Below are 8,748 nucleotides of genomic sequence, written 5' to 3' on the forward strand. Positions count from 1 at the left end.
AGATTGATTGGATGGTTAGGATCATTAGATCCTAGTGACTTTTAAGAGACTCAACAATCAGAGGTGAGATACACATGATGGACGATCGAGATCATTGATTGGACCTTTTGTAGTACAAATAAATATGGTTGTCTAATGGGCCACGAGTTAGTAATATGTGGACTGTTTAGAAAACTAAAGCAAAGTTTTTATCATATGCACATTTGTTTTCTAAACTGTGGCCCACCATGAATAGTGGACAGATATGATTTTTCAGCCTGGGCCTCTACACAGCAAGAGCCTTATGATGAATAATACCCTGGATCTCTTGCCCACTTTCCATGTTGGCACATGTAATGGTGTGCAGATGAGCTGGTGTATACATGCACGTTCGTAACTAAAGGCTATTTAAGTTTGCTGGAATTAGTTTTGGTAAGCCCAAGCCCAGCGTGTACAGAGCCACTCATTTACACACTCACATCTGCCTGCGTGGCCAACAGAATTGCTATGCCGTCCATCAAGTGAGTCTCTGACTCGGTAGATGTTCTTGACAAAAGAATAAATCTGGTCCATTTAGTTGGTGGACGACAGTTTTTTTCTTTTTTTTAATGGTAATAGTGGACCACAGTTTTCACATGGCAATATATATAGCACATTGCATGAGATCCAAGCTATCCATTTCACACGGGTTATCTGACACGTAGCAGACATGGTCCATGCATCAAGTAGCACGTAATATGGATGTTCGTCTACCAAGAATTTATGCTAACCTGTTCACGAAGTGAACAGTTTTCATGACGAATGGATCAACACAGGTAACCAGTAGTGTAAACTAAACTAAGATTTGGAGTGAATCAGCGTCCCATTCATAATAAGGCCCACCTCATGAATAGATATGATTATTCACATGTGTTACTTCCAAACGTTTGGAGTGCTTGGTTTTGTAGCGGTGTTTTCTCTTTTAAGGCAAAAGCTGTAAATTAATTAGTAGGTATAATTCGATAATGGTTCACGAGAAAAGACAATTGTCTAGGTGGGGCCCAATTTCTAGAAATCTTAATGGTTGATTTCATAGGCAGAATGGGTCATCTCCTAATTTCCCCTCATCTATATGATTGTATTCATTCAATGAGATGAAAATTTATGGCCAATAGTTGACAACAGACTTATGATCATCTAGCAGACATCTACTATGTTGGGGGACTGCGGAAGCACACAGAGATGAATCAAGTGGAGTAATCCAATCACACGAAGGAAGCACAACGCAAACACACCAAATTTAACATGGAAAAACTCTTGTAGGAAAAAACCACTGCACGAAGCGACAAATAGCACTATGAAAGCTGAAAATTACAAGAGTAGAGATATTACTCGATCCAAACAATCTCAAATCAACCCAAGTTACACCCTTGAAGCCTTAGAATGAATTAGAAAGCCTTGGATATATCCCAAAGCTGATTTCACCCAAATATATAGCCTTTGAAAGAATCACAATCGAAATAGGAAACAAATCCCGCAAAATCGCGACTCTGCGTAATTCTGTGATATGTTCGATGACACCTTCGACGGGACTTTGATGTCATCGAACTTAACCTTTGATGGCATCGAACCCACTTCGATGTCATCGAAATAATACAAAAATTGTCCAAAGACAAAACATGGAAATCGGATTTTCTTTAGTGGCATCGAACTTATCCTTTGATGTCATCGAACACTCTTTGATGGCATCGAAATAACACCCAGTTTGTCCAGTGAGGGTTCATCATGAAGGGTTCAACAACCTAGAGGGAGATCCTTGCTGAAGTTGAAAATATGTTTAAGAATGAGGAAACTTCAGTCTCACGACCACCACTAATTGATAGATCCAACTGTGCTTATTGGAAGGCGAGAATGTGCATATTTCTGAAATCCTTAGATCATGAAGTTTGGGACGTATTTGAAAATGAAGTAGTGGCACCTATGGAACAAATTATATCAGATGATGGTGTCACCACATCTAGACCCAAACAAAAAGCTTTTGGACTGACTATGAGAAGCAAATGGTCACTTGTGATGCAAAAGCTATCAACGCCATTTGCTGTGTTGTTTCACAAGAAGAATTTAAATGTATATACATGTGTGAAGCATCTAAGCAAGCATAGGATTTGTTGGAAACCACCCATGAAGGAACCAATACAGTAAAATGATCTAAGCTTCAGTTCCTTACCACTCAATTTGAAAATATCAAGATGGATGAACATGAGACATTTATGGAGTTCTATACTAAGCTAAGTGACATTTGTAACTCCCTGCGGGGACTAGGAGAAAAAGTTTTGGTACCAAGAATATGTAGAAAAATCTTAAGATCCCTACCGGAACGCTTCTCTTCAAAGGTTACCGCCATTGAGGAATGTAGAAATATAGATGAGATGAAGGTAGAAGAACTTCTAGGTTCCCTACAAATATTTGAACTACCTTTTCAAACACCCACAAAATCCAAAAACACTGCCCTCAAAACCTCACATTAAAAAATATGAATCTGAGGAGGACAACGATGAGAATGATGATGATGATGATGATGATGAAATGGCATTTCTGGCCAAAAGGTTCAAGAAATTTCTTAATAAAAACTGAGAAAAGACTTTCTATGAAAAGGGGAAGAACTTTGACCAAATGCACCAAATAGGCAAATCACCAAGAAGGTCAAAAGAACCCCAATGCTATAATTGTAGAAAGTACGGCCATCTTTATATAGAGTATCCCTTAAAGAAATTAAAAGAAAAGGCAATGGTTGCCACATGAGATGATACTGAATACTCAGATTCATATTCAGATGGGTCTCAAAGTGATGGAGACCAAAGCTCATTGAAAATTCTTATGGCCTCCACCATCTCAGTCATCCTAAATGAAAGGGACATTTAAGAGAAAGATAAACAAGAAGAAAAGGCCTCTTCTGAAGAGGAAGATGAACAAGATGACAACACCGGCCTACAAAATGCCTATGACCAGCTTTACACTCATAGTTTGACAATGCACAAAAAGCTTGGTCAAGTCAAGGCCGAAAACAAATAATTGCTTAAAGAATTAGAAGAAGCTAAAGTTGTGAATGAATACTTGGCCGATGAATTACAAGAATACCATATTGACAATGCCAAACTAGAAAGAGAAGTAGTAGATGAAGGATTTGAGTTTGAAAAGTCAACTAAAAGAATTGACTATCTAGTATCATAACTTAGCAAACTAAGAATAGAAAATCAAAATATAAAACTAGATTTAGAAAAATCCAAATATCATGTTGAATTTAGAAATAAGTTTACCCAAAGTGAAGAAAAATTAGAAAGACTTTTGGGTTTGGGCAAAAACTATAGGGATAGGAGAGGACTAGGATATGAGAGTAGAAATACTAGTCCCACTCATGCACCACTCGTGGCTAAGAAACGAGTGGCTTCAGGAAGCCAAGACTAAAAGAATGGAGGAGCTACTGAAACAAGTCTCCCAACTGAATCAAAAGACCAAAGAAATGATGAACCAGGTAAATATGGAAAATGATCAGTTGGCCCCTAAATCCAAATCCCCTAGGAACAACCAGACATCTAAAGGAGAATCTAAACGGAATTCTACATCTCCTAAAGAGGTTGTGTCCAAATGGGTTGTTAAGAAAAAAGTAAAACGCTTTGTAATACATACCGCTCTTAAAGCAGGCAATATTGCTAAATGGTATTTAGAAAGCGGATGCTCAAGGCATATGATAGGTGACAAGACCCATTTTTGCTATTACATCGATTTTGATGGTGGGTCAGTCACCTTTGGTGATGGTAGCTCCACTAGGCTCATTGGGCGTGGGACAGTTATTGGGTGAGGCATGCCCTAAATAGAGGATGTTCTCTACGTGGAAGGTTTGAAACATAACCTCATGAGTATATCGTAGATTTATGACAAAGAACACTCTGTGAAGTTCTCCAAAGAAGAGTGCGAGATCTCAGATCCAATAGGAAAATTAATTGTGAGAGGTGTTTGCACTAATGACAACTGATATGTGATTGAAAGCAGTGGAGAAATTGTTTCGCACACTAGATGTCACATGGCCAGAGATAACGAGTCTGAATTGTGGCACCGAAGACTCGGCCATGTTCACTACTGAATTTTGTCTTACCAAAGCTCAAAGAACCTTATGAGACGGCTTCCCAAGATTGGGAAAAGGTAAGGGTTGTGTGTGGCGATTGCCAAAAAGAAAAACAAATTAAAGTTGCATATAAGAAGACAACCACCCAAGCCACCTCAAAACCACTTGAACTTTTATATATAGACCTTGTTGGTCCCACCAGGGTTCAGAGTCATCATGGAAAGAGACACTTCTTGGTAGTAGTAGATGATTACTCCAGCTTTACTCGGGTCCCTTGTCTGAGAGAAAAATCTGATACAATTGATGAGTATAAAAAACTTGCAAATCGACTCCAAAATGAAAAAGGCTATATGATTGATCGGATCCGGAGTGATCATGGAGGTGAATTTGAAAGTGATCGATTTCAGAGATTTTGTGAAGAAATTGGAATTCGACATGAATTCTCGACACCTAAAACTCCACAACAAAATGGAGTAGTTGAAAAAGCTTCAAGAGATGGGCTCAATAATGTTAAACAGTAAAGTCTTAACAAAGACTTTATGGGCCGAAACCGTGAATACAACCTGCTACATCACTAACTGAGTATATCTTAGAGCAGGCTTGAAAAAACAGCATATGAATTGTGGCATGAGAAGCCACCGAACGTTAAGTAATTTTGGGTATTCGATAGCAACTGTTATATACTTAGAGACTGGGAAAACTTAGGGAAATTTTACCCTAAAAGCGATGAAGGTATTTTCTTAGGATACTCAATAAATAGTCGTGCTTATATAGGGTTTATAATCTTAGGACCCTTGCAATACAAGAATCAATTAATGTAGTTGTTAATAACCAACTGCATGACAAAGTAGGTCCTAAAATTAATGTGAATGTAGATGTGGATCTGAACACAATAGGTAAATCAGATGATAAACCCACCTCCCCATAAGTGTCTCAACCTTTGGGGGACATTCCGGTTATCAAGGATCATCCTCTCAATCAAATAGTTGAAGATTCGAGTATCAGGGTAAAACCCGATGGCAACTTGAGGCAATAAACAATCATCTTTGTTTTACCTCAAAAATAGAACTGAAAAATATTGCAGAAGCCCTACAAGATGAATGAGTTTTCGATAGCCGCAATGCAAGAGGAGCTACAACAATTTGAGAGAAATGATGTTGGGAACTTGTCCCGAGACCACAATACACAAATATCATTGGAACCAAATGGATATTCAAAAACAAGTCCGATGAATCTGGAAATGTTGTGAGGAACAAGGCTACACTTGTCGTGTAAGGGTACTCACAAATCAAGGGCACGGATTTTGATGAAACATTTGCCCCAGTTACGTGATTAGAGTCCATAAGAACTTTATGCCCATAGCGTATGCACTAAAATTCAAACTCTTTCAAATTGATGTAAATAGTACATTTCTCAATGGTGTACTTGAGAAAGAAGTATACGTTGAACAACCTAAGGGATTTGTTGATCCCAAATATCATCATCAAGTATTCACATTGAGGAAAGCACTTTATGGTCTAAAACAAGCACCCCGTGTGTGATATAAACGATTGACACAATTTTTTATTATTCACCAATTTTTCAAGGGGAGTGTTGATAAGACTCTTTTTTATCGGAAAGACCGGGAATGCCTTACTCATTGCCCAGATTTACATGGATGATATTGTATTTGGTTCCACATATTAAATTCAGTCTTCCGCTTGCTTAACTTAATTATCTCTAGATTATGATATGTTTTTTTAGTTTAATCCCACTCATGTTTAATGCACTAATACAAACAACATTCAAACATCATTATCTATATTGCATAAGTGATGCGTTGGAACTCGGGAGTTGAGCCTCTGCTCGACCCCCTATTTTCAGGGCATTACATCTAAAGACTTAACTAGTAAGAGTGTGGACCAACACCTGTATCGCAGTATGATAGGGAGCTTACTATATCTCACGGCGAGTTGGCCTGATATTTCATTTAACGTAGGAGCTTGCACTAGATTCCAGTCCAATCCAAAATGATCTCACTTAACCATTGTAAAGAGAATAATCTGATATGTGGTCGGGACCACTGATTTTGGCCTCTAATACCCGTTTGACACTTTGACAACCATTGCCGGGTATTCAGACGCCGACTGGGCTAGGAATATGGATGATCACAAATCGACCAGCAATGGTTGTTTTTTATATCAAGAATTGCCTAGTGTCTTGACACAACAAAAAGCAAAACTCCATATCTTTATTAATCTCCAAGGTCCAATATATAGCAACAGTTAGCTGTTGTGCCCAGCTTTTGTGGATGAAGCAAATGTTGATGGATTATGGAATTGAGCAAAACACTATGACACTATTTTATGACAATACTAGTGTGATTAATATTTCTAAAATTTTGGTTCAACATTTAAGAACCAAGCACATAGATATCCGACATCACTTTATATGTGAACTTGTTGAAGAAAATATCATATTGTTAGATCATGTGCCTACAGAGAGACTACTTGCTGATATATTAACAAAACCCTTAGACGCTAATAGATTTGGAGATCTTCAAAAGTCCATTGGGGTATGAGCGATATATGTATTTTATCGGAAAAATTGCAATCACTATCATATCTAAGGATTCTTGGCCTCATTAAACATTTTTTGTGTACAAAATGTGTTTGTGTATTTTTAATTTTTTATTATTATTTTTGTGTCCCTATTTGAGTGTACAAATTTTGTATTAAAGGTAAATATTTATGTACATCTCATATTTAGAATCGAAGCATGCAAAAACTGGAAACTTAGGCAGTCTGTTCAGTCTTCGATGGGACCTTTGATGGGATCAAAGAAGCAGCCTCAATGCCATCGAAGATCATTCGATGACATCGAACAATCAAGGCAAACGATATATACTGGGCATGCAAAAGGAAATTTTCAATCTTTTCGTATTCCACTCGCTCCCACGTGCCCCTCTCATTCCTCAAACTTCTCTATCACCTCCAAAGCAGCATTTTGGTAATCAAACCTCCTCGAATCTTAGGATTCTCTTCTCCATAGTTAGCGGTAAGACATTTTTTGTGCTTCATTTCCTTCCATTTTCATTTTTCCATCAAGTATCGTTGTCTTTATGTGATTCTTGCCCATTTCCTTTGATTCCTTGTTGATTTATCCTTGTTTTATCATGCCAATAGAGAAAGGGAAAGCATCTATCATGGTGGAGTCATCATGACCCCGTAAAGTTAAAAAAAAAACTCACCCCACGACATGCCAATAGACCTTGACTGCGAACACCGTCACCCTCACGTATGCCTTCGCCTCCTGTCACATGATAAGAGGCTCCACAACCCACCCTGAAAATAAGCTACTTAAAACAATACAAAGGTAGGAAGATTATCATCGAGCGGTAGGTTGAAGTCACATGTGTCCCGCCATTTGGGATTGACACAATGATGACCATCTCGAATTTGGGGGAATGACTCGGGTGGACTAGGTCTATGAATTTCTCTCCCATTGCCACTCTCATTCGATTGATCCGCCCTCCATTGATGTTCAAGTTAGGGAAACAAAAGTCCATAATACTCTGGGCACCATCGCCCATTTGTTAGGAGTTTCCCTATCTCCAGTTGGTATGCCAGACCATGACACAGACTCCCTGTTGTATGCTCTACAATCATTAAATTTCTGTTCAACGGGCAAGACGCATCATGGATATAGGGCAATGCACAACTCCTCCTATATGACTAACCAGTATAGGGTTCTCCATTCCATTTTCTCAACAAATTTCTATCCACACCGTACAAATTGAGTCGACCTCACCCCTTTCATGCTAGATGTCCTCTACGGTATCGCCACTGGTATTTAGTTATGTCTTCCATCTGCCATACTACATTAGATTGCCCTTGTCGTCCAGTGTCACGCCCCAAACTCAGAAACCAGGCTCATAAAATTTTCGATTGCCGAATCCGGTGCCAACAGCCTCCGTAGTACCCCATTCTTGGCTCCTAGCGTCCATACGCCAGATTCCGATCCTGGGATCCTACAAGGAGGATTTTTCAATGTATATTTAACTCGTAATAAGCATAACCACAAGTTTACCCAAATCACAAAGGCAACATCATCATCACATATCCACTAATATAAACATTTGAATACAGTTTTTGAAAGGGAAATACATATAAAATCAAGGCTAGAAGTCCACCGCACGCTCCAAGCTCAACGCCGCTACGACCTAACGCCACCTGCACGCATCTATCGTGCATAAGCTTATAGAAAGCTTAGAGGGTGGTGAAAGTATGTGCATAAGGTAAGTGTCAAGTATGCAATACAAGATCATGAATCATACGATATCAGAGTAATCAGAAATATACTGGAAAGATCATGAATCAGACGATATCAGAGTAAGCGGAAATATACTGGTAAGTGCATAAGTGCCATCAGTCGTACCAAGGCTATGCGATGTAAGGCATAAATGCTAACGACCATATCAATGTAGAAACATGGCAACCCAAAATACTAAATGTTGCGGATGCAATGCAATATGCAATACGAATGAAATGACCAAGCTAGAGTAAAGTCGAGATGATAGTGCGTAGTATCGAAGGCTATGGGGTCCATCACAAGGGACATCTATCCAAACCAATCCCATACCTAAATTTGGATAGCCAAACTCAATGTAGTAGACTCCTGATCTTAGG

Source organism: Magnolia sinica, chromosome 1 (assembly GCF_029962835.1).
Source record: "Magnolia sinica isolate HGM2019 chromosome 1, MsV1, whole genome shotgun sequence".
NCBI lineage: Eukaryota > Viridiplantae > Streptophyta > Magnoliopsida > Magnoliales > Magnoliaceae > Magnolia > Magnolia sinica.